At 48.9% G+C, this 27399-nt stretch overlaps 1 protein-coding gene and 1 pseudogene across 2 annotated transcripts in view; one reads left to right on the forward strand and one right to left on the reverse strand.

The window, feature by feature from the left end:
* Bap60 (Brahma-associated protein 60) overlaps positions 1-27399 on the reverse strand; it is a 327819-nt gene that overhangs the window by 202963 nt on the left and 97457 nt on the right. The gene's annotated exons all lie outside the window — the stretch shown is intronic.
* LOC142573381 (uncharacterized) lies at positions 11739-20249 on the forward strand (annotated as a pseudogene).

A 27399-nucleotide genomic window follows, 5' to 3' on the forward strand; every position in this document is an offset into this window, starting at 1 on the left:
ATTAGTTTCCGCAAGTCATAAAAAAAAGAAAAGAAACGGAAACACATGCATGGCGGCATCCTTTTTTTTTCAAACTTTTTCATGCGATACTCAACTTCTTTGCTTCACTAACGATTTGTTTGCCGCCTTAGATCAAGGATTCGATATTGACTGTATTTTTTTAGATTTTGCCAAAGCTTTCGATACCGTATGTCATAACCTACTTATCCATAAACTTAATCAGCTTAATATTGACCCAAATGTGTTGTCTTGGATTAAACAGTTTCTTTCTAATCGAACTCAGTATGTCACAACCAATAACTCTTCATCTGCATTGTTAACAGTTACATCCGGAGTGCCACAAGGTTCCGTCTTGGGGCCTCTACTCTTCTTGATTTATATTAATGATCTCCCTAACTGTGTAGAGTCATCAATTAATTTGTTCGCAGACGATTGCGTAATATACCGAAAGATTACTAACCCTGATGATTCAGATAAACTGCAAGGAGATCTTCACAATATATCACTCTGGTCTAAAAAATGGCTCATGAAACTTAACGCTAACAAGTGTAAATCAATGCGCATATCACGTAAAAGCAGCAATAGCAATCAGTGTCGATATGTACTGAATGACACTTCATTAGCATCCGTTAACGCTCACAAATATCTTGGCCTTCACATAACTAATGATCTTTCATGGAATTTGCATACTAATTATATTACTGCTAATGCTAATCGTATGTTAGGATATCTTCGTCGTAACTTTTCTACCGTTCCTACTTCGGTACAACTAACGCTCTACAAAACCCTAGTTCGCTCAAAACTTGAATACGCATCTGCCATTTGGGATAACAATCAAGCATCACTAACCGTAACGCTTGAAGCAATTCAAAATCGAGCAGCTCGCTTTATTTTATCTAACTATTCCCGCCATTCCAGTGTTACATGTATGAAAATAACCCTCAATCTGCCAGATCTTTCTTTACGCCGCAAATGTGCTCGTCTTTGCCTATTTCACAAGGTTTATCACTCAAACCAGGTGCTCAAGAATCAACTTATCACCCCACCTTCCTACACTTCATCCCGTTCAGACCACAGATATAAAGTTGCCGTCCCATCCTCCCGAACGAACAAGTATCATGATTCTTTTTTACCCCGCACAAGTGTCGACTGGAACCACCTTCCTGCTTCCATCATTCAGATCACAGATGCAACTTCATTCAAAACAGCAGTCTACCACGCTATCGCTTAACTTTGCCTGCATACCATTGTCTGCATATTACATTGCTTTGTATGTACCACTCCTTTCTGTAGTGCCTTAGGGCCTTGAAAGTATGTATAATAAATAAATAAATAAATAAATCCTTTCTATGCGTACCCCTGTGAGCACTAAACGAGAGAGAAACAAGCGGTCGTTCTTTGAGCGATTGGTAACGAAATAGCCATCACTTTTACAAGTGAAAGAAACCGAAACCGCCCGCGAAACAAAATCCAACCGGCTGCCTGCACACGTGCACGCCAATGTGCGAGCAGTAGTAGATAGACGCGCGGGAGCAAACTAGCGCTAAAACAAACCATGCAAGAAAACCGAGAGGGAGGCGCACAAAAAAAATTCCCTGTATCCCCACATAGTGGCAGCACATGACATAAAAGAAAAAGTTAGGAAATTGGCACGCTTTTTAACCCTTTGAAGGTTTTAGCCGTACATGTACGGCAGCGGCTTTCTGTCCCGCAAGGTCTTTGCCGTACGGGTACGGTTCCGACCCTCCGTTTGAAATTTCGCGCCATAATGACGATGCGTGCTCACCGGGAGGTGCTGCCACCTCTTAGCACTTACAAGATGCGTTTGAAATTGGTGCTACCTTCTTGGGGAGATAAATAGAGCTGATTGCTAGCTTCAGCGCGTCGCTCAGACTGCGGCAACGCCCCTTTGGCGGTTTCGGTTTCGCCGCGTGATCGCAACGGAAGTGTGCGAAACGTCACCTTTTTCTTTGTCGGCACTCTCTTGCAGGGCAGTGGAAGTTGATTTCTATCTTTATTGGCGCTGCTCTTAGCTTGCTTATCAGCGCCGTTCGCGAGGTATTCTCGCTCTCAGTGGCAACGCGCTTTCGCGGTTTCGGTTCCGCCACGTGGTCGCAACGGAGGCGCGCGAAACGTGGTTTTTCTCTTTGTCGGCACGCTCTCGCAGGGGAAGCGGAAGTTGATTTCTATCTTGATTGGCACTGCTCTTAGCTTGTTTATCATCACCGCTCACGAGGTATTCTCGCTCTTCGCGGCAACGCGCTTACGCGAGAGGGTGCCTCAGACCTCTGCCCAAGGCAGCCACATTCAGAGATGTCATGTGTGCGCCAACACAACTCCTCGCTCCAAGAGAACAGACACGCATTTTAGGTGTGCAGACTGCGATAAGGCGCTGTGCGTAGACCCGTGTTTCAAGGAGTACCAAGCTCAGAAATACTATAGAACATTTTGCAGTTCTGAGTGATGCCGACACCAAAATACTGTTCCTAATTATTTTTTACTATTTATTCCCGACTTTATACATCTTGTACATTCAAGGTCCGCAATAAAGTAATCTGACCACCTGGGAAAGTTTTTTTAAAAATAATTCGACCCTCAAAGCGTTAAACGTACAGGCGGCGCTATATATTTACGTCAATGCCCGTCAAAGGGTTAAGAAAGTGTGACGATCACCCGGATTCTGCTGCCCAGCAGAGCAGAGACAATAAAGTGGTTGTCATGCCGTACTTGCACCGAGCTAGCCATAAACTGAAAATTAGGAATCGCGCCGGCGTTGACGTCATCTTTTCAGCCCCTTTGAAATCGTCTGGTTCAGCTGCCAAAGTTAATACTACAAAGATACGTCACGACTGTGATGAAAAGCAACAAAAGTTTGTTTCGTGCAAGGAAGGAGTGGTGTACCACATAACATAAATTGCGGGAAAGAATATTGACACATATTGAATATTGACACGTCACCACCACGTGACAATATGTTGGTCAGACAGGAACGTGCTTCAATGATCGCTTACAGGGACGTTCGAACAATGGGCTTCTTCTATTTTCCACTTCTGGCTACCTGCGGCTTGCTAGAGCCAGTCAGAGTGTCTTTGTTTTTCTCGGGTAGCTCCGCCCACTGCACCACGCACTTCGGTCGGGCGTTTGTTTTGCTCCTGTCTAACTGCTTTGGTATTTTACTAGGCAAAACGAAACCAAGTGCATCGAAAACAAAATGGTGCTTTTACACACTATGAGCGGTTCGCATTGCTGTAGCTAAGTGTGCGCGTCTGATTTCTGATGTCGTCTCTTGGAGAAAGACCTGAGTGAGCTGGCACAAAGTATTTTAGCTCACATGGGGCCGTATTCTGTAGCGGTTCGCTTTGGAACCGGTTTGGTCTGGCTGTTACGTCTGGATTACGTCACTCGGAGAAAAAGCGGAACGGGGCGGCATGAGGGGAACCAATGAACGAGCGGCGGTCTGCCGGAAGATCACGTCATCATTTTTGTTTGTACTTGGGGGACGGTATAGCAACTGAAGGATGTTGCTGGTTTGATAAAAAAACATTGGTTTGTATGGAACACTTGCAAATATAATTTTCAGTAATAAATGTGAGCTTGCGGCACGAACGGCTACTGGGAGTTGCAATTTTATTTGTGTTGTTTTCATATTTAGTCGCTAGGTGGTGTGCCATACATTAGGCAAACAACTTGCCTCGATTTGTTTGCGTTTTGGACTTGTTAGCGCGACGAAACCGAAACGATGTCGTCGCACAAGAACAGGCGGCTGGGTCCTCATGTTTCAGCGAGGCAGCGCGAAATACTCATTTCATTCGACGACGAGCACCCCTACTTAGCAAAGGCGTCGTGTGTGTTGGGCCAGCAGCTGACGGCGGCTTTCTGTTGCGCCGTGGATGGGAATCTAACCCATCATTTTTCTTTGCCCACAACCGTAATGACCATGGCGACAGCTGTAATGATCCGGCTGACCGAAGGCTGCGACCAGTGCAATCACTTCTTCATTCCCGACGCACTGGAAAGCTCCCGGTGGCAAAAAACCGCCGTGCGCACAGCAGTTTCATCGTAGTGTCGACACCACGAAATCTTTGAGGTCCGAGATGTTTTTCCAGCTCATCGCAAAGACGTCGCACTATGTCTTTGGAGAGCCTAAAATGCCTTCGAAACTCTTCTTCGGCCATGCCGAACGCGTCGCGTCGTTGCCTCTCGTTGCGTCGTTGTCTTTCGGCACTCGCCAGCAGCACTACCAAAGGAGCCGCCATTGCCGTCTCTGTCTCGTCTAGGTGCCGGCTCGTCAGCTGGCACGAGACTAGCCGGCAGCCACGGTTGCCCTAGCAACCCTCGACATCATGCTCGCCACCGCGTGTGACCCTCGAGTGAACCACTTCTCCGCGGTTCCTCTCGTAGCAGGGAACCGGTTCCTTTCCAGATGATTGGCAACCTGTGTGACATCAACAAAATTTGCCGTCCCACCCACCAGGGATGACGACAACGAAGCGCCGACCAATGGCAACAGCCAGACCGAACCGGTTCCAAAGCGAACCGCTACAGAATACGGCCCCTGAGTGCTCAGAATTTAGATCCTTATGAAGCAGCACCTGAATGTCATGCTTCGATGGATGAAAGTGGCAGCGGAAACTGCAAATCCGACTTGCACGATAGACCATCATCCCCACCACAAGCAGCGTGCTTGGAGAGTGCCGAGTGGTAAATGCCCAGTCACACTAGGCCGACCCGACACCGATTTCGGTCTGCCGACTGTTGGAAGACCGTGTCGGCGCCTCTGTCACACTGTACCGACGCCGAGCTTGCCACTGACCATCGGCACATTGTCGGCGTCGGTACAGTGTGACAGAGGCGCCGACAAGAAGGTAAAAAATGCACTCATTTACGGTACAACTCGTCGATGGGATCTTGTATCGCAGGGAGATCATAACACTCTGGGTACTTGCAAACTCGTGCCATACTCGGCGGCGTCCCACATGCACGTGCACTGCCATGCATGTGGGACGACATGAGCGCCACTCGTTAGCATGAACTTTCCTTACTTTGTAATACGCATAGAATAAAGCACAAGTGTCTAATAATGTACTAACTGCAATATTAAGCAATAATTATATTGTACTTAATTACAGTCAACTTATGTACAGTAATCTCTTGACTTCATTTCGAAGTATCAAGAGCTCACCGCTAGGCCTCACCACTCACTGGTTTATCCGACTTTCTTTGCCAATTTAATATTATATTTCCTACTTAAATCCCAGCTTGCCGGATTCTTCACCACTGTAAATCATGGTCATTTCATTTTCATTAACAACACGTTCTGGCCAGTTGTCAGACCCTTTAAGGTCGAACTCCCTTAGGAAGTCTCGTGCTTCCTTATCCTAAAGGAATTCATGGGTGCCCGTGTGACATGAGTATTAGCTCGGCTGTGGCCACTAGAGCTCACGATGGTGCATGAAAGGCACCCTCCTGCTCAGGACCCCAGCTCCATCGTGCTGACTTTTAAATGCATAAACATTTCAATGCTTACCCAACAATAACATAACTATGAGGTCTCACGTGCCGAAACCACAATCTGATTATGAGGCACGGTGTAGTAGGGGACTCCACAATAATTTCGACGACCTAGGGTTTTTTAATGTGCACATGGGTGTTCTTGCATTTCGCCCCCATCGGAATGCGGCCAGCGTTGCCAGGATTCAATTCCTCAACCTCGTGCTTAGCAGTCCAACACCATAGCCGCTAAGCAACCACAGCGGGTGGTTACCCAACAAGTAAACCGTCCGTCCGTCACATAAGATGGCCGCTTTCACACTAGCGCCCACAGCAGTGAGCGAATTCACCTTCATGCTGCCTCTTGCTTCAACACAAACGAAGTGGCCAGAACACAGCGCTCGCAAAGCTCTCAGCACACGCCTCACTCATGTCGTGTGCGACTTTCACAGACTGTTTTCAAGGATACAGGCCCGTGTACCTCTCTTCAATGCTAAGTAAGCAGCGAGAACACAGCGCGTGAAGCTATCAGCAGTCGGCACTCTTTGTCCACACCGCGGATCGCTCTTAAGGTGTGGACGGTGCGGCAGTGCCATATGAAGCCGCCGCTCGAGTATGTTTGGTCACCGTTCATAATGGTTCAATGCAGATGGATGAGGTGCTAAAGAGCGATAAGGGCTTATAATGATTGGAACATCATCAGCATGCATGGCACCGCCACCTGCAATACTTTGCTTGCGTCATCATTGCTCCTTGCGCTGCCATCACAGCGCTGTCGTTTGTACTGGCCTGTTCAACTTTCATAACATTAATAATGACACCGGGCTACGTGGAGATAAGGAAGTGGCACAATGTTTACCCATACTAAGACAACTCCCAGAGGAGTTTCTGCGTAAATTTTTTCAACGGTGCGGTCAAAGGTGCTTGGAGAGTGACTGTCTGTAAACTGTCTATAGTAGTTCACCATATCTAAAGAGCACCTAGTGCCCTGAATGTTCGCCACCGTCAGGTATTCGAGGATAGCTCGGACCTTCTCTTTGCAAGGCAGAACATGACCCCTGTTGATGGTAAAGCCCAATAGGGCATAATTACATTACAGAGCAGGGACTAAACAAAGTACACAGGACCACGCTAGTCCCATATTCTTTTGTGAACACGGGACTAGCGTGTTCCCGCATTCTATCTTGAAACCCTGTCCTGTTACGCTAGTAATCATGTCTTATTATGCTGGTTACCAATCAGCACAACTTTCTGCCTTAACTAAGCCGAACAGGGAAATGCAAGTCTCAGCTATTTGAGCTTTTGTGATGTTTAGAGTGAACCCGGCAGCATGCAACCTCTCGCGGACGTCCTTTAGGTGGCGGAGGTGCTATTCTAACATCCGAGAGATGACAATGTCATCAAGGCACGCCAGCACATAGCGCCATTTAGCATGCCCCAGAATGCGGTCAATCAACCTCTGAAACGTAGTTGCAGCTCCAAATGGCATATGGATAAATTGGTAAATGCCTAGGTGACAGGTGAACGCAGTTTTCTCTGCATCAGCTGGCTCCATATGAACGTACAAGTAGCCGAGGCTAGCATCCAGGGTGCTGAAGTAGCACAGATCACCTAGATTAGCCACGACTGAGTCCACGTTAGGCAGAGGATAAGCATCCTTCCTCGTGACCTTGTTTAGCCGGCGGTAGTCCACACAGAGTTAAAGGGAGCCATCTCTTCAACCCCAGGGACTGTCTGAGCGCTGAAGAATACCGATCTCAATAGGCTCACTGGTCGATTGCCTTCCTCTGGGCCACACTAGCGTGGCATTGCATTTCCACAGCAGTGAGTTGCCTGTGTCGATCCAGTGTCGCACAAGGGAAGTGAAAGTCTTATCGTTGAGTGAACATCAAGCTTAAATGAGTCAGCAGCAATAACAGGTGTGCTTTCTTGTGCATCGACAAGCTGTCAGGCAAAGTCAAGCAGTCTGGGCAGCCGCTTAACGGGATGGTGGTCGCCGGGGTAGCAGGAACCTTGACTCTCGTAGCAGCGTAATGCTTGTGAGAAAGCAGTTCGCACCGTCCGTTTTCCGCAGTGCTGGCGAAGGGGCCAGTATTGGCAGTGGAGTGAGGGACACGAGCCAAGGAGGTGTGGCATCCAGCATGTGGGGGCCACCGTGGCCAGTGGGAGTGTAGCACAGGGTTGCAGTGGGTCAGAAGGATCTGCCCTGTAGCCTCTGCTTGCGACCACAATAACAATACCTGTACGTGCGAGGAAGTCGTGTCCGAGAATCACGGGCACATAAAGACCCGAGAGATGCACAAAGCGCTGACAGCACACGTAATTCTCCCAGCACACAACCAACCACACAGAGCCGCACGAGGTACAAGTACTGCTCGCAAGGTAGAAGGCGGTGTCGCAGGGTGTAATGTGGATAGAACGCTGGAGCAAGTGAGCCATAACCTCTTTGCCGAACAGTGAGACCGAAGCCCCACTATCCAGCAGCACCACAAACTGCCAACCAATGATCTTAAGGGCGACGAAAGGCGCCGATGTGGGGGAAAAGTCAGTTCCAGCACAAGATGCCATTGGACCCAGACGCTGCATTTCACCACCATGCGCTCCTACTGTCGCCACCGGCGGCTCATGCCATTTCCCAACTAGTGAGGAGGCTCTTGGGTCAGGCAGCGCCCTTTGCATGTTTGGGCAATATGGCCACATTCATGACAATGGTAGTAGGCAACGGCTTGGGCCGATTGAGGGGCCCTGGGTGCGTCTCGAGTGTAAAGTCGTTTCCATTCGCTAGCCAAAGGGGCACCTTGATCAGATTTCCCTTCATGCGCAGCGGCACAGCATGCACGTTCTCGTTGGCTGTGTGGCGCAGAACAGCGCACCCAGACATACGACTACTGGTCAAAGCACGATCGGAAAGCATCTCGGCACTCTCAGTGGCCGAGGCCTCCGCATACTTGTCACCGCCAGCCCACGTGCAACAAGGTTCAAGAGAGGCGGAGAGCAGGGGCAGTAGGCTCTCAACGTTAGTATAGTCAAATCAACATAACGAATAATGTGGGACTGCCGAAAATTGTTTGTTATTTTGAAATATTGTTGTAATGAAAAACTTGCAGTTATAAGCCAGTGGACAAACCTAGGGATGAAAATGATGTACCTTGGCAGTATACGCGTGTGCAGACAAGCATACTCTCAAAGATGTTTCATTGACTTCAAAGCTGCTTTATTTGAAGAAATCAGTTATTTTCTTCTGGGGCGTGCAGCCCGCAAGACCGATTAGAAATGCATCTACATCTTCTACTTTGAGCAATACCACATCGGGTACATCATTGCACCGAGTGATGAAAGTGTGAACTTTGCTCATGTGCACGAAAACATCAATGCTCAACAAAATCTCATCTTCTGTGTTCGGCGACCCACAGTAGTCTTCCTTTGTGTCGTCACCGTCACTGGAGATGTCGCGAACACAATTAACAAGCTCTTTGGTTGTCAGGTCCGCCGCCATTAGTGCTGTGCTGTCACTCTCCACGTAGTCTTTGAAGGAAGGGATGGCGGGCAGCAGTTCCGCAACCTTGGTCCACAGGCGTCCTGGGTTGTTGTCGGTCACCTCCAGGTCATCTTCAAGCTGCACAGGCACTTTGACAAGCCCTGCTTTTCGCCAGCAGTTGCTAATGGTGGGTGAATTCAAGTTCCACCAAGCTCCTGTGAGCATTTCCGCTGCCCGACGAATATTGACTGCAGTCGGCTGCTTTAGGCGGAGGTTGATAATCAACCACTACACAAGGCGCTTACGAAATTCTGCTTTCGCGCTCTTTATAATGCCCTGGTCTAGGGGTTGCAGCAAGGACGTGTTGTTTGGCGGCAGAAACTCCAGGCGAACGTGTGTCAAGCAAACATTCACAATGTGAGCAGAGCAGTTGTCGACAATCAGTAGAATTCTTCGGACATTCCTCCGCATTTGGTTGTCGAGTTTGGTGAGCCACTCGGAAAAGAGGTCTCTGGTCATCCAGGCTCGTTTGTTGGCACGGTAGTCGTACAGTAACGACATGGCGTTTTTCATGCAGTGAGGCTTCACATACTTGCCTATGATGAGCGGTTTAAATTTCTTTGTGCCTGTTGCATTGCAGCAGAGAAGGACTCTCACGCAAAGATGCATCTTCTTCCCTTCTTTGCACTGCTGCCCTTTGAAGTCCATCGTCCTGTCTGGCAGGAGCGGATAAAAACATGCGGTCTCATCCGCGTTAAAATATCGCCTTTAGGGTACAATTCAGCCACCTCTAGAAAACAATCATTGCACCAGGAATCCGCGCTTTCTCTGTCCACAGCCTTTTCCTCGCACTGGCGTCGAACCCAGTTATTTCAAGTGCATTGGCAAATTCGTGGGCTTTTTCTCAGAGCATTGGGCCAGACACAGGAATGTTTTGGAGTCTGGCATCTTTGAACCAAGCGAGAACAGCTTGGTCCCCATTTCGAAGGTTTCCCAGTCGCAGCCATTTCATCTAGGAGCAGGTTGCGATTCCCGGTGAAGCTTGATAATCTTGTCTCAGTCTTTCGGAATGGTCGCGACAGTCGATGGGGCAATGCCATGCTGTCTGCACACGTCAATTTGCTTTTTCCCTGCGCCGATTTCCTGTAGTACATCTAATTTGTCCTGCAGCAAAAACTGCTCTCCGTCTTCTTGACACTGTCTCCAGCTGCATTCATCGTTGGATCTCATGCAAACATCGCCAATCCTTTGTCGTAAGTTTTTGGTGAAGGTTGTGGTGAATCAGTTGGCACTCGACATGGTGTGGTAGCTACTGCGACATGGTGATGACGACAGCTACTGCACTCACGGTTTCTGTTTCACGCAAGAGTTGCAGCACTGTAATTTTTAGCCGAATGCGTAATACTGATGTTCCTCGATTATAAAGGGGAAAATAAACCGCATGTGTTATTTCTAAATATGCGCTGTATTAAAATTCGTAGTGCTGAAATATTTTTACGTTGAGAATATTGGCAATCTGGCGGGAATTTTTAAAATATTCGTAAATTTGAGAAATTCTTTAATGTGGGGTTTGTAGTGACGAGATTTGGCTGTATGTTGCCCTGAATCTGTTTTGCATCGGAGTCCAACTCGTTTAAGTCACGATAACAGGCACTCCGAAGGTAAACGGTGGAGGTCGGATGGGATTGATGAATGGCCCGCTCTGCCTTCTCGGCATCAGATGCCATGGGGTCAGCCAGGAGATGGAGCTCCTGCATAGCCCTGCCACATTGAAGCAGAGATTCGTCAGGGTGTTGGGTGCAAGGCTCTAGCTAGCGACACATGCGGCACGCATAGCCAGGAGGGAGGAATTCGCTGCAGACAAGCATTCTAAACTCACTTGGAAAGCATATTTAGCGCCAGCAAACAAGGACGGAAGGGAGACGACACCACAATGCACTTCTGTCCTTGTTTGCTGGCACTAAATATGCTTTCCAAGTCAGTTTACCAACACGCCCAACAAATGAAAATTTTAAACTCCTCTATCGAACGAGCTTGGTGGCTGACAATTTGGTACCATCACACTGTGTGGGCTGTTAGGCTGTGAGGCAAGCAAGCGGTAGTCGGAAAGCGTGGCAACATTGTTGGCTGATCGGGGTAGCTTGCACTTGACATAGCCTACCAGCTGTCCTCGTGACAAAGAGAGGCCAGCGAGTGGTTTTGCACCAACAGCGAGGCAGGGAGGCTCCGCTGAGGCGCACTGGACATCGAACTGCGCTCGGAACAAAGAGGGGCCAGCAAGCGAGCTGGCGCCTACGGCAGAACAAGTCTGCTCTATGGTGAATTTGTCCGAGAAAGGCGCTCGGGACAAAGAGAGGCCGACGAGCAAATTTGTGCCGGCACCTAGGCAAGGTGGCTTCGATACGGCGCATGGGGTACTGAACTGCACTCGGGATGAAAAGGGGCAAGCAAGTGGGAACAGTACGTTGGAGGGGCTAGCAGGCACCAGCTCCGTGCATGTCTCAAACAGTCGAGGAAACACAAAACTAGCATGGCTAGGACTAGGGTACACATCCAAGCGGTCGACATCACCAAAGGGCTGTCCAAAGAAGGGATTGCTCCCAATGGTCGAAAGCAGAGGGCAACCAAGGCGAACGTACCTCATGCTGCCGGAGTCATCCGCATCGAAGGACACTAAGTCCATAGTGAGGGGATCAAGCAGGAATGAGGGCCATGAAGGGGCCTGCTCTGATGCCATGCCGAAACCGAGTTGGGCGCCAGTTATGTGGAGATGTGTTTGCACAAGGCTCACCCTACGAGCGACGGTCAGGGAAGGGCATGACGCTCTTCCATTCCGCAATGCACAAAGGCACTAGGCAGAGTTCGTTGACACTCCGACACGGCGCAGAAAAGGCTCCAGAGTCAGATCTCCAACAAGCATGGGTTTATTCAACCAAGATACAGCACAGTGCAACAGTCACAGCACTTATGGGCAAAAGCTCACCGCAAGACAAAATAAGTATGCGTGCCCGCTGCACTAGGGCTAACCGGGTAGCAGTCCACTAAGTGCGAGAACCAGAAGTTGCGAAAGCAAAGGTCCCATGTAACTACCTCGTTGCAGGCCTGTGAGCATCTGCTACAGCGATCAAGTGCGGAGTGCAAGATAACTCGGATGGAGAGGAGCCACCACTCGGGAGGCCAATCAGCGCATCCTGGTGACACTTGTTCACACAGTGACTCGAACCCGAAAGAGAGAGAAGTACAGTTTGCACCGAAAATTAGCTCTGGCGTGCTAGCCGTGTCCGCCACATTGCCATTACGGTGGCGAATACCAGATATCGAGCTAAACACAGCGCGGGAGCTGAGGGAAGAGGCGTGGGAAAGCACCTAGATCCCCACAAGTGAAATCCTGATAATTTGAAATCTTTTCATTTGAATTGCCAGATAAATCAAACTGCTCTGTTGGCACCAGCAAAATCCTATGTATCTGAATAGAGAATGACTCCCATGAGTTCCAACTATACAAACTGCGAATGGTTATTTCAAACAGAATTCTCACTTCCAAGGAATGTGCATCGACAAACCTGAGCCAAAGGCGAAGCTTCGATGCGTCGCTAGCTACCGTAATGTCGCCTACCATAAAAGGAATGCACGAGGAAAGATGCATGCATGGGAAGCTGAGACAAAACCAGATCAAGCAGAGTGGCACTATAGAGGCTAGAAAGGTTCTGCTAGTGTCAGGATCAGGCGCCCCTTCCCGAAGTGCCAGAGAAACCAGTTTGGATGCTTGGCGGGGTAGTTTGAAGAGGGCGCTGCGCTCCTCTGGAAGGTTTGGCGAGTCACTGACAGAAGCCGAAGGAATGCAGACACAAGTCGTCACCAGTTTTGCATAATACGTGCAGCGACGGAGTTTACCTTGTTTCTGCCTTTTTTTATGTTGACACCGTAGTGCCATGGCCTAGTGTGATGCAACGTGCTGAACTTGTGTGACAATGCCTTAAAAAAATTAAAGGACATGTTTTGTTCACCTTTGTAAGGGCAATTACGAGTGGTCTATAAGAAAGGTAGCGTTCTTCTACGCTCCACTCAGCCCTGTTCGCTTGAAGGAATGGGCAAGGAGCATCAAGAGAGATGACAAAGTGCTGAGTGAAACCTGTGTTGTGTGCTTTCGCCCTTTGACAAGCGATTCATCCAAAGGAAGTTCAAGCATATAATTAATGGCCATATGGTCGAGCTCGACCGTGAACGTCCAGCGCTTGATGATGATGATGTGTGGTGTTTTGTGGCGCAAGGGCCAGGTTTGGCCAAAGAGCGCCATGACAAGTGGTAGTGTTAACTATGTATTATGGAAGATGTGACTTGGCTGTAAAGTGGCCTAAAAATAGTCGCTGTAAAGTGCGTAAAAACTACGTGCTATAAAATTATGGCAATGACTAAGGACGAATACTATGTACATTAAAATCCATCGTAGAAGAATGATGCAAAATATAAAATATATAAGATGGTAAAATTACTTGGAGCACTGCTGCCTCGCCAGAGCCCTTGAAGCACAAGGGCCTAGAGGCACGTGCATTACCAAAGAGCTATCACAGCGGCATCCTCTGAAGAGAGGACCCGTTACGAACATGTGGGGCTAAAAACATGCAGGACAACATCTTTCAGAAAACTTAGGACTGCGTTGGTGTCAAATAAAGGTTCTGGGCCGAGTAGCATTACGGGATGTAGGGGGATGTGCTGCCGGTATGCTAAAGGAAAATGCCTCTTTCTCTCAGATTCAGCTTCCCGACACTCCAGGAGGACGTGGAGTACGGTCAGCCTCTCCCCGCATCTACCACAGGTTGGAGGCTCACTTCCGGTGAGTAGAAAATTATGGGTGCCAAACGTGTGTCCTATTCTGAGACGACAGAATAGAAAATCTGTTCGGCGCGATTTTGTAGTAGAGGGCCAGAATCCTAACTGTGGTTTTATCAGGTGGAGCTTATTATCCGTTTCCGCATCCCACATGCGTTGCCAGTGGTCTCGCAATCTCCTTCGCAAGAAAGGCCTCAGATCTGTGACAGGCACCGCAGCGGTAGGGTTAACAGCTTGCGATGCGATTGACGTGGCCATCTCGTCCGCCAGAACGTTACCTTCGATTCCCCTATGGCCAGGGACCCAGCATATTATGATATTCTGGTTAGATCTGTACGCTTTACACAAGACGGAATATAGTTCATTAAGTACTGGATTTTTGTGTGTATAGAGTGACATCAGGGCCTTCACGACACTTAGGGAGTCTGTGTATATCACTGACTTTTGGAGTTTTGATTTTGTTATATGCTTCACGGCAGACAGTAATGCGTAGGCCTCGGCCGTAAATATACTTGTTTCCGTGTGTAGTACATCGGATTCTGAGAAGGATGGGCCGACGGCAGCACACGGCACCCCGGCATTGGACTTCGAAGCGTCTGTGTAGAACTCTGCGCAGGAGTGCTTGTGCTGGAGTTCTAGGAAATGAGTTCGTATTTCGATCTCTGGTGCGTGTTTTGTTATTTCTAAAAAGGATATGTCACATTCTATGACCTGCCACTCCCAAGGCGGTAACAACTTGGTTGGATGCATTAGGCGAAGCTCGAGGAGTGGGACATGTATCTCATCACTAAGCTCCCTCACTCGAAGCGAGAAAGGCTTTCTTACAGAAGGACGATTATGGAATAGTGTAGTGCAGGTCATATCGTTAACAGTGTTAAAACATGGATGTTGATGATTGGAGTGTATTTTTAGGAAATATGTAAGGCTGATGTAAGTTCTCTGTAGATGGAGCGACCATTCATTTGATTCTGCGTATAAGCTTTCAATCGGGCTTGTTCTGAAAGCACCAGTGGCTAAGCGGATACCTAGATGGTGGATAGGATCTAGGATCTTTAGTGCGCTCGGAGCGGTAGAGTTATATACGACGGCACCATAGTCCAATCGTGATCGAATTAGGCTCTTATAAACATTCATCAGACACTTCCTGTCGCTACCCCATGTTGAGTGGGATAGAATTTTAAGTAGGTTCATTGTCCTTAGACATTTTTCTTTAAGATATTCAATGTGCTGTATAAAAGTAAGCTTGGAGTCTAGTATAATACCTAAAAATTTGTGTTCTTTGTTTATGGGTATTTGATGTCCACACAGTTGAACACACGGATCTGGAACCAGGCCTCCCTTTCTAGTAAAAAGAACACAAGTGCTTTTGTGGGGGTTGATCTTAAATCCGTTTTCGTCAGCCCACTCTGAAACCTTGTTCAGGCCCTGCTGTACCTGTCTCTCGCATACTGCGAGGTTGCAGGATTTAAAGCCTATTTGTATATCGTCGACGTATACGGAATAAAAAATGGCCGGTGGCAGTGAAGCACGTAGTGTGTTCATCTTAACGATAAAAAGAGTGCAGCTGAGCACACCTCCCTGGGGTACACCAGTTTCCTGCGTAAAAGGACGTGACAGTGCATTACCGACTTTTACTCGGAAGGTACGATTGGACAAATAGCTTTCTATTAGGGCGAGCATATTGCCATGGATGCCCATTCCCGACAAGTCTCTCAAGATTCCGTAGCGCCACGTTGTGTCGTACGCCTTCTCCATATCTAGAAACACGGATAGGAAATATTGCTTATGTAGAAAGGCGTCGCGAATGTTTCCCTCAATGCGCACAAGGTGATCAATTGTGGACCGCTCTTCCCTGAAGCCACAGTGAAAGGGATCAAGCATTTGGTTTAATTCCAGGAAATGTATGAGTCGCCGATTAACCATTTTCTCAAACAGCTTACAAATGCAACTTGTGAGGGCTATCGGGCGGTAACTTGACGCCAACAAAGGATCTTTACCTTGCTTCAGAATGGGAATCACAATCGCTTCTCTCCATGCAAGTGGAAGATATCCAGCAGCCCAAACAGTGTTAAAAAGTGCAAGTAAAGTCAGTTGTGTATCAGTGTGTACGTTCTTAATTATGTCGTACATAATTCTGTCAGGTCCTGGTGCAGAGCTCTTGCATGTGATCAAGGCAGCTCTTAGCTCGGCAATGCTAAAGGGACGGTTTTAAGGCTCATTCTCTCGACCTTTTCTTGTTAATGGCTTACGTTCTTCTGTTTCTTTGTATTTGAGAAAGGGTGGTGTATAATTTGTTGGACTTGACATGCTCTCAAAATATTCCCCAAGTGAGTCTGCCTGGTCTTGCAGTGTATCTCCCTGTGTGTTTACCAGGGAGAGTGAATGTGTTTGCCGCCCTCTAATCCTATTTACTCTGTTCCAGGCTTTGGCCTCATCCCTGAACGAGTTAATACTTGATAAAAACTTGTGCCAGCTTTCTCTTCTGGCCTGTCGGCGGGTTCGCCTGCCTTGGGACTTTATTTTTTTAAAGTTCATAAGATTCTCTGCAGTGGGAGAAGCGCGCAGCAACCCCCACGCCTTGTTCTGATTCTTACAGGCGATCCTACATTCGCTGTTCCACCACGGCACACATCGTTTGCATGCCAGACCACTCACTTCGGATATGCATTTTGATGCGGCATCTATTATGAATGATGTAAGATATTCCACAGCCGCATCAATTTCTAAGGAAGACATGTCGGCCCATGAGATGTTAGTGAGAGTTCGAAATTTCTCCCAGTCGGCTGTATCTATCTTCCACCTAGGAGCTCGTGGAGGAAGTTCATTTTCTTTAGATGTTCTTAGCAATACGGGGAAGTGATCGCTCCCGTAAGGATTTCTCGTAACTTCCCATTCGAGTTCGAGCAGTAAAGAGGTGGAAACTATACTAAGATCTATTGACGAAAAGGTTCTTTCTTATTTAGAAGGCACGCTCCAGAAGAGAAAGGGAACTGTTCAACGAGACGACCTCGTGCATCGATACGAGAGTCTCCCCACAAGGTGCTGTGTGCATTGAAATCGCCAAGAACAACATAAGGTTCTGGCAATTCATCTATGAAGGACTGAAATTCATGTTTGCTTAGTTTGTAGTGTGGGGGTATATAAATCGAGCAAATAGTGATAAGTTTGTTTAGCAAAACTAACCGAACCGCCACTGCTTCAAGGGCCGTTCGTAGCTGTAAATGTTGACATGCTATGCTCTTTTGGATTACAATTGCAACACCTCCCGATGATGCGATTGCATCATCGCGATCTTTGCGAAAAGTAACATACTGTCGGAGAAAGTTTGTGTGTTGTGTTTTTAGGTGTGTTTCCTGTAGACACAGCACTTTTGGATTGTGTTTGTGTATAATCTCTTGCACATCACCGAGATTCCTGAGAAGACCTCTGACATTCCATTGGATGATTTGTGTATCCATATTTAAAGAAAAATTTGTGCTGTGTTTACGGAAACGGAGGTGATGCCTTAGGTTACAGAGCTCTTTCGAGGCCCTGTAACGGGAGTTCTGCCCTTTCTGGAGCGTTCGAGGGAGCCTCGCCGATCCTTAGGCGTTTGTTGCGCCTTGAGGACATGTGTAGTGTGCATTGCCTCTTGCGAGGCGCCGGACACGTGCTCTTGCGAGCGGGAAGTTACCAGCGAGGGTCCCACCTTGTAGGGCAAGACCCCTGCGCCCACCAGTCCGGAGGTCGAGGGGGCTCCCTGGGGAATATCGCTGCGCCGGCCGTTGCCAGCGCTGGAAGGGACGTGGGAGGTTGAGGCAGCCTCGGCTGCGCCCACCTTCGGGGTCGATGGTCCCTTCTCCTCGGTTGACGGAGCAGCGCTAGCTGCAACCGCCGCGGGGGCAGATGGCCTAACTGCCGACTCACTGCCTGTGGGTCGGACAGCCGCCGGAGGAGGTTGAGGCAGCCTCGGCTGCGCCCACCTTCGGGGTCGATGGTCCCTTCTCCTCGGTTGACGGAGCAGCGCTAGTGCACCGCCGCAGGGGCAGATGGCGTAACTGCCGACTCACTGCCTGTGGGTCGGACAGCCGCCGGAGGCCGTTGTGATGCTGCCCCCTTACGCGCCACATCGGCAAATGTTTTCTTGGGCAGGTAAGATACCCGCCTGCATGCCTCTTTGAAACTTATATTTTCTTTCACTTTAACTGTTACTATTTCCTTTTCTTTTTTCCAGGATGGGCACGACCGCGAGTACGCAGCGTGCTCCCCATCACAGTTTACACAGTGGAGAGCATTCTCACAAGCTTCAGAGGTGCGTTCGTGGGTACTGCACTTCGCACATGTTTGGCGGCCTCGGCAGCTCTGCGAACTGTGGCCGAAGCGCTGGCATTTGAAACATCGCAGTGGATTGGGCACGTATGGCCTGACACGGAGCTTGATGTACCCGGCCTCGATTAACTCGGGCAGGACACTTGAACCAAAGGTGATTATTAGGTGCTTGGTTTAGATCTCTTTACCATCTCGCCTCATCTTTATTCTTTTGACATTGATAACATTTTGCTCGCTGAAGCCCTCCAAGAGTTCAGCCTCAGTGAGCTCCAGCAAGTCATCGTCTGACACAACGCCGCGGGTGGTGTTCATTGTACGGTGCGGGGTTACTGTTATGGGGGTCTCTCCAAATGACACTAGTTGCGGTAGTTTTTCATATTGTTTTACATCGCGGAGCTCCAAGAGGAGGTCGCCGCTTGCCATCCTCGACACCTTGTATCCTGGACCAAAAACATCAGTCAGGGACTCTGAAACAACGAATGGTGAAATGTTTCGCACTGCTTTGTTTGGCTTTTCGGAATGAATAACGTGGAAGCGGGAAAAGTTCTGGGTTTGGCGTCCAAAAAACTTGAAGACATCTTCGGTGCGCCCTCATTTTTGAGGGCGATCAGCAAGGAAGGGGAAAGAAGTTTCCATGAAAAATGTATACATTCGGCAACAGCGCCGACCGCCACCACGGAGCCCAACGAGGGGACGCGGCAGAGCTTGCATACAAGTCTGCACGACGCCAGTCATACGCCGTCACTATAACCGAATATGGTGTACCCAAGGTTGGATAGCCACACAGGGTTAATCCTTGCCGCCAAGAAAAAGGAAGTGAATAGAAGACAGAAGGAGACAGGAAAGGTGGAAAGTAAGGGAAAGACAAAGGTTGTAGGAAGAGAGAGACAGGAAAAGGCGACTGACGATTTCCTCCAGGTGGGTCAGTCTGGAGGTGCCGTCTATGTGAAGCTGAGGCCGAAGAAGTGTGTTGCCTCCGCCGGGGGGCCTTAAAGGTCCAAACACCCAGCATCAACTCAACCCCCAGGATCCCCTTTTCCCCAGACACGGCTAAGCCGCGCACAGCTACACGCGGGAGGGTCCAACCCCCGTGTGCTCGGGTACGTCGTGTCACAACACACCAAACGCCTGCTTGCGCAGACGCCCCTGCGGGGGCAGCGCTTGCCGAGGGCGGCATTCACACAATTTTTCCGTATGCACCATCTTGTTTCATATCGAAGAAGAGAACAGAAAAATAACATGGGCAACAACGACACCCTGCCAGCGAAATGACCCTGCCGAAGCCATCAAAACACAGGCCTGCACTAATGAGCAAAGACCATGCCTGTTCGGAGATATCACCATCAGCAGCAAGATCCTGCTGCCATGTGATGCTTTATGCTTTGCATTGCACACCGGCACGGAGCCCAGCAATGTCGTTAAACATGTCACTTTTTCAACGTCCACAGAAGCAAAATCCTCATATTTGCAGCATGTTTTGGCATGACATTAAGGCGCAAGAGTTCTGTGTAAACAAGTGCAATGATGTCCAGGCATTAAAGAAAGTCGACTAATTACAACTTTGCCCAGGTGCAGCATTGAGCCTGTCACCGGTGGTCAGTGCATGCAGTTTGGTTCAGAGCACTTCGCAAAGAACTGCAGTGTGGCCAGCCCCAATGGAAAGCCCTGTTTGCACTGCAAGTATACCAGGAAACTTGTTAAAACCAAATGTGTAGATTGAAAAAAAAGCAAGCAAAGATAAATTTCAAATGTCGCATGGCCAGGAAATCGCTTCAATTGTTCCAAACAACGAAAAGACTGATGCAGGCACAAAGGAATGTAGTAGACCTTAGAACAATCAACCAGAATACTTCTACTGCAACTTTTGACGAAATAATAAAAGGACTTCCTCCGAAGCAACGCCCCGCTGTGAAAGTGTTTTGAGGCGGCCTCTAAAAAGTCAATGAAAGGCACATTGTGTGACAAAACATACGTGTTGGAGCGCATACTCATAAACATGAAAAGTCCCAGGCTTTAAGAACATGTAAGGAGGCATGGGACACTTCCCAGCAAGTCCTGCCTGGACAAGCACATGGCTGGACTCAAGAGCTCCTTTGGATTCAATACTGCAGTTTCTGAAAAAGGCCCTGAAAAAGAAAACTGATGAAATGGATGCACGCAGTTGCCGGGGAAGAAGAACAAGGCACAACACCGGTGGGACGCGCTTCACATCGGCTCCGCAGTTCTTCGATGATTGTGCCGGATTATCACCTTGTGCTCCAAAAATTCTTGCACCAAGTGTTCCGCGTAGTTATCAGGACCACGAGGATACCTGTCTTTGAGGTAGGGGACCATTTTTTGGCACTTTAAGGACAATTGAGTGCCCACCCAAGGAGAGTCGTCGCTAAGCCTAGGCTTGTTCCGCCAACCGCTTGGCCTAGCTGCCACCTCCGCCGAAGAGTGGACGCTGCTGGAACGCACATTATTCCAAATTCTACCTGCATCATGGCCACTCCCATGAGTGTTGAAATAGAGGGGGAAGATATTCACCCCGAAGAGCCTGAGCTGGCGCTTCGCTGGTGAACACAAATCCCAGCCACGTCAGTGAGACCTAGGTCTACCCAACGCACTTCGATCAAAACCCTTCGGTGCCGGTCGTGGACCCGGGAACGCCAAAGATAAGTTAATCAAGGGAGCGCGCATGACTGCATTGCCCGGAGACAATACCAAGATCACAGTGAGACCACGCGTGGGTCTCAATATCAGCAAGGTCGGCCATATGGAAGTTGGCCGGGCCATTTATGTTGCGGCGAGAGTCACCATAAAATAATGGATCCGGGACGTCATATGCCCAAATCACCAACAAAACATCATTGTCATCAGTACTTTGAAGAGAGAAAATGCTAACCGGTACGTGGGAGTCACCAAGATTGTCGTCCAAGGCAATGAGCATGAGGTCAGCGACTATGAATCGGCCCCCCATGGCATGACCAAGGGAGTCATACGAGTCGTCCCCCTCAGAGACACAGTGCAAGAAATTAACGAGAACATCGTCAATGAATATAATCCCACTGCTCTAGAGGCCAACAGCATCGCCAACACGACGTCTGTGGTAACTGCCTTCAATGGACCCAAAATGCCGAACTACATTAGTTACGATGGCCTGCTCGCCAAATGCTTGTTATGTAGAAAACAGATGTCTGCTATCAGTGCGGTCGCCTGGGTCACCACATGGATGTTTGCCCGAATCCGGCAGACCGGATGTGCCTAGGATGCGGTGCTCATAATCACAATGAACAGCACAAGCGTAACTCCCCCCCCCCCAAGTGTGACCTCCGTGGAGGCGAACATTTGACCGCAGACAAGGTGTGCAAAGCTCGCTTCAAGGTCCCGTACGTGGTACGGAAACACCGGTGGGAGCGGAGAGATGCCAACGACATGTCCGCAGAAGCCTCCGAATCAACACGTCGGGAGGGAGCAGCTACATCAGGGTACCGGAACTGTTCTTTTTCCCGTGACGGCAAACGAGGGCGGAGCAGCAGCTGCGCCTCAAGGCCGCGCTTGAAAGCGTCGTCGTCGGGTGACATGGCTGGAAGCAGCTGCAGCGAGCGCCGCCGGGAGTCGCGCTCAAGGTCGAAGACCCAGATCCATACGCCGACGAGTAACGCCACTAAACAGGTGGGCCGGGTAGATAGATCTCACATCGCTCTTAGCAAAAAAGATTTCCCTCCCCTTCCAAAGGCTCCCAAGAAAGATTGTGAGGAATGCATGCAACTCAAAGCGCTTATAGTTAAGCAAAATGAGCAAATCACCCCGCTTCTTGCGCAGATGGAGGCATTAGAAAAATTGAAAAGCAGCGAGGATGACACAAAACGCAAAATTGCCAAGAGGGGCGCTGAGGAGGAGCCCCCGGTAACAGCTATGGAGGCAGAGAAAATTGGATCATTCCGTCTGAGGAACCGGTGTGGGCCAAGCTCATTCAAAGCCCCCACAGAGATGGTCACACAGCTTGGCAGCCAGATCGGCTTGGTAACGTCCAAGATGGCCAAGTTCGACGCAATAGAAGCTAATGTCAACCAGCTCATACTAACCATTCGGAAAGCTAAAAAGGGAGCCCCGTATGGGAAACTATGTATGGGAAGTAGTCTCACGACTACCAACCGAAACCAAGATGGCGGCCAGGCGTAAAAATAGGAAGGAAGATACAACGACTTTAGCCCAATGGAACTGTCGAGGAATTAAGGAGAAAATAGGCGAATTACAGCAATACATACTTAATGCGGAACAAAAACCAGATATCCTTGCTATACAAGAAACGAACTCGTGACCTAAACTCCCGGGGTACGTCACATACACCGATCCCAGTAAGAAAAACACAGCGATCCTAGTCCGAAGCAACATAGCTGTGACGCAGCACATGACCAGCCAGAGAGGGTATGAACACATTCTCTTGGAAATTCACAGCAGAGGCATAGGAAGCAAAGACAACATCTTTATACTCAATACATACTGTTGGCCCTCCAAGAAGAACCTGGACATGGAGGGCACATTACTTGACAGAAAGGGAGAGGCGGGCAGCCGACCCCTATAGATATTAGGAGATTTCAATGCACCTCACTCAATATGGGGCTTCAAATTTTGCTCCAAGAGAAGCAGGGTGCTGGCGAACCTCATGGATCAGCACAACCTAGCCCTACTCAACGAACCAGACATTCCCACCCGCATGGGCACAAGTACGACCAGGGACACCACTCCAGACCTAACCCTGCTGAGTGGAACCTTGGACGTGTCATGGCAAAACACGGGCATGAACCTCGGGTCGGACCACGATATACTCAATATTACCATCAGGGGGCCCGCGTTCAAGTCCCGAATGGGAACAACAAAGATAACTGACTGGAACAAACTTCAAAAAAGGCAAGCAGCCGATGAAGACAAGGATATAAACAGCACCAAACCGTACAGGGAATGGGCTAAGGAACAACTCGAGCTGGTAGAGAAATACACCCAGAAAATTGCAACCACACTGCAGACACCCTGTGTGGACACAAAGCTGGCCCACCTTTGGGAAGCACGACACAGCCTCACCAGACGCTGGAAGAAACAACGACCCAACAAGATACTTCGCAAACGCATCCATGATCTCAACAAGCAAGCCGCTGAATACACGTCCAAGCTGTGCAGAGAGAACTGGCTGAGCATGTGTGACGGACTGCAGGGCACCCTGTCTACCAGGAAGACACGGTGCCTCCTTCGTCACCTGATCGATCCTCTCGGCAGCAAGAGCGCTACAAATCGTAGCCTCACGTGCACCCTCAACAACTATACTGCGAGTGCCGACAAACTCATCAACGACCTGAAGGCCAAGTAACTGAAAACGGAGAAGGGTGATATCGCACCTCCCGACTATGCAGGACCTATCAATGAAGCGTTAAGACAAGGCATTCACTCACACCGAGTTGGTCTCGGCAATCTCCGAGAGTAACAGGGGCAGCACGCCGGGACCCAATACCATTACCTACAAGTTGCTCAACAACCTCGAGCACAAGGCCCGCAGAGAGCTGCTCGAGTATATCAACCGGGTCTGGGAGACTGGCAAACTTCCACAGGAATGGAAAGAGGCAGAAGTCCGCTTCATACCCAAGCCTGGGAAGACACCTCACATCGACAACATGCAACCGATATCCCTCACGTCCTGCGTTGGGAAGGTTATGAAACGTATGGTACTTAAGAGGTTGCAGCAACATCTAGATGCCAGCGATCAGATGCCAGACACAATGTATGGCTTTAGGCAACACCTGGGCACCCAGGATGTTCTCATACAACTCAACGAGCTGGTAATTAAACGAGCAACGAAGCAGGCGCTGCGAGCGATAATAGCGCTAGACCTCCAAGGTGCCTTTGATAACGTCACGCATGAGAGTGTCCTCCGCAACCTACACAACACGGGTTGTGGAGTGAAAACGTACAGCTACATCCGAGACTTTCTTCGTAACCGAACGGCCAGGATCAGAATAGGAGAGGAGACATCCCAACCAATCTGCATGGGGGATAGAGGAACGCCACAAGGTTCGGTCCTTTCCCCCCTCGTATTTAACCTGGCTCTCCTGCCATTGCCCAAGCTTCTCGAATCAATAGATGGCCTGGGCCATGCATTATATGCAGACGACATCACCCTCTGGACTGCGAAGGCAGGTTAGGATGGCTGTATGGAAAACACGCTCCAGAAAGCGGCTGACACGGTTAACAGCTATGCGAAGGCCTGTGGCCTTTGCTGTTCGCCGCAAAAGTCGGAGCTGACCATAGTCAGACCATGTGCATCAGGGAAAGAAGCAGAAAACATAGAAATCACTTTGGAAGGGATCCAGATCCTCCCGGTACCTCAACTCAGGATACTGGGCCTCCTGATCCAGGCAGACGGCAAGGCAACAGTCATGATTAGAAAAATCAAGCTCACATCCAACCAGATCTCGAACAGGACCAGACGAGTGGCCAACAGGCGGAGCAGTCTGAAGGAATCGGACACCTTGCGCCTCGTTCAGGCCTTTGTTATCTCACGAATCGTCTACGCAGCACCGTACCTGCAACTCCTCAAGAAGGACGTCTTACAACTTGACGCAATAATCAGGAAAGCCACGAAGCAGGCCCTGGGTATTCCCATAAATTCATCCACAAGAAAATTACTTCAAATGGCAGTACACAACACAGTAGCCGAGCTCGTAGAAGCCCACCTATCCAATCAAAGGGTACGCCTTAGCCAGACCAAGGTGGGCAGAAGCGTCCTCTGCAAGATCGGATGGCAAGAATCGCACTGCACCCGCCACAGCCAATTACCCAAAAAGTGGAGTGAGAAGCTGGAATGCAAACCACTATCGCGCAACATGAACCCCACAAGGCATGCCGGACGACACGACGCATGGGCAAGAGCCATTTCCAGGACCCTGGAATAAGATGACACTGTCCTATATGCAGACGCCTCTCTATCCAAACGATCCACAAGGACAACACTCGTCGTCACCAGGCTAGAAAAGCTGGTCACCTGCACATCAATCAACACTCCGTCCTCGGAGGAAGCAGAAGAAGTGGCGATAGCTCTCGCACTCCTGCAACCTAACATCACCAAGATCGTCACGGACTCACAAGCTGCATACAAGAACTACAGATCTGGCTGGGTGTCCCTTGCGGCACTAAACTCCTCGGAAAAGCTATGCCTCCTAAACAAACAATCGAATTAGCTTGGGTCCCAGCTCACTCCTCAGTTGAGGGCAATGAATATGCTCATCAAGAGGCGCGAGCGCTCAACTCCCGGGCCGCCTAGGAGGAGGCAAAGGGATGGCAACCCATCACAAGTTACATATAGTCAAATATTACAGGGACAGTAGGAAAACATTCCCGCACCCTCATCACTCCTTGACCAGAGCTGAACAAACAATATACAGGCAAATCCAAGCAGGATCCTTTCCCCGCCCCTGCCTCCAGAACAAAATATACCCAGAAAGATACAAGAACACATGTCCTCACTGCAATGCACTAGGCACCCTTCGGCACCTCATAGGAGAGTGTAATTTTTCAAAAGAGTCCCCCCACCTATACCCATAGCTAACCCACCTACTATCCCCACCCTACACGAGCGATGGGAGATCATGCTATCCAGCCCCGCTCTGCAAGACTAGCTCTGACTGATCCACAGGGGCCAGGCGGCCCTGGAAGCATATGGAGCCCGTGAAGAGGGAGACACCCCATCAGACACTTAACGCGTTTAATTTCATAAGGGACCAGTAAAGTTGTTTTACTCTCTCTCTCTCTCTTGCAGTTGCCACGGTGGCCTCGTCTTCGATGAGATAAAGCTCTCATAAAACATTAGTGTGAAAGCCTCTGGCAAGCTGAGCGGTTTGTGGACCTCGCCCCATTTAGTGAGGACAATGATCCAACAGTGAGTGACCATGGACTCGTCATAATCTACCAGCCCTTTCAGGTTAAGTGGCTCAGTTCAACAGATAATTTGTTGACTCCTTTACCTGGCAAACAGATCTTCAAGTGGACTTTAAATTTAATTGCATAACAGAAACTGTTCTTTTTGTAGGAAAGTGGACCCCGATCCTTGGAGTTCTTGCTGCCAAGGGCAATGTCAAAGCTGCTGTTTTGTCGAAAATTTTTGCGGAGGCCACAATATTGTCCGAGACGTCTGGCCTCTTTGTTCACTACTGGAACAGTGATGGTGCCCCTTGGAATCGGAGTCTGTGGAAGCTGTTTGGTATGAAAGGTAGGCAATTTAAGTCCCAACACTTGTACTTAATCTTCTATTGCTTGCTGAGCTGCTCTCATTACAATTCTCTTTACTTCCTCAGCTTCCATGAAGGAAATAACGTGCAAAGTCCCAGTCCCCCATCCCATTGACCCAGGAAGGAGCCTCCATTTTATTTCAAGTTTTTTGCACTTGGTTAAATTTGTACAGAATGCTTTTGTAACTAGAGGTGTACAAATTCCAAGTGGTCATGCCAATGCAAATGTAATCAAAGAAGCCTGGAAGGAGGACATGGATTCACTAACTCTTAAGCTAATGCCACACATTACCCGCTCGCACATTCATCCAAATGCATTTGAAAATATACTCGTGAACTTAACCTTCTAGCTATTTAGCGAGGAGGTACTAAAGAGGATTTTTTTCTGTAAAGATCATCTGGACAGGCACTTTAGGACAACTGAGCTGATAAAAGAGCTTGTGAAGCTTATGGAAAGGTTAATATTTGTAATGACTTCAATAATACCATCTAAAGGCCTCCAACCCAACTCGCCAAGTGCAAAGTTTCTTGAATTCATTGCATTTCTTGCAGAATGAGAAGATTATGCTGACAAGCATGGTGGCAGATTTCTTAGCCCAGGAGCTGCACATGGACTGCGTGTGACCACAAAAAGCACTCAGCCCCTTTTAGACTACTTCAGTAGCTCACCAGGCTACAAGTGCTTGTTAAAGGCTAATCTTAGGCAGGACAAGATAGAAAATATGTTCGGTGTCGTAAGGCAATCATTTGGTTGTAACGACCATCCTTCACCTGAACAGTATTTAATTATAATAAACAGCCTGTCATTCTGCAGTCTGACAAGGCCTCCTAAAAATGGGAACTCACCAGGAGACTTTGTAACTGCCCTCATAAAGCCATCTGAAGTTGGAAAATGAAAGGCTGACCGCCTAACAGAACTTATTGATGAGCTCTTGGATGCAATTCGGAGTGTGCAGAATCCATACACAAGGCACAGTGGCAGTAGGTTAGTATATTACATAGCTGGCTATGTTATCAGAAAACCTTTAAAAG

The sequence above is a fragment of the Dermacentor variabilis genome, chromosome 2 (assembly GCF_050947875.1).
Source record: "Dermacentor variabilis isolate Ectoservices chromosome 2, ASM5094787v1, whole genome shotgun sequence".
NCBI lineage: Eukaryota > Metazoa > Arthropoda > Arachnida > Ixodida > Ixodidae > Dermacentor > Dermacentor variabilis.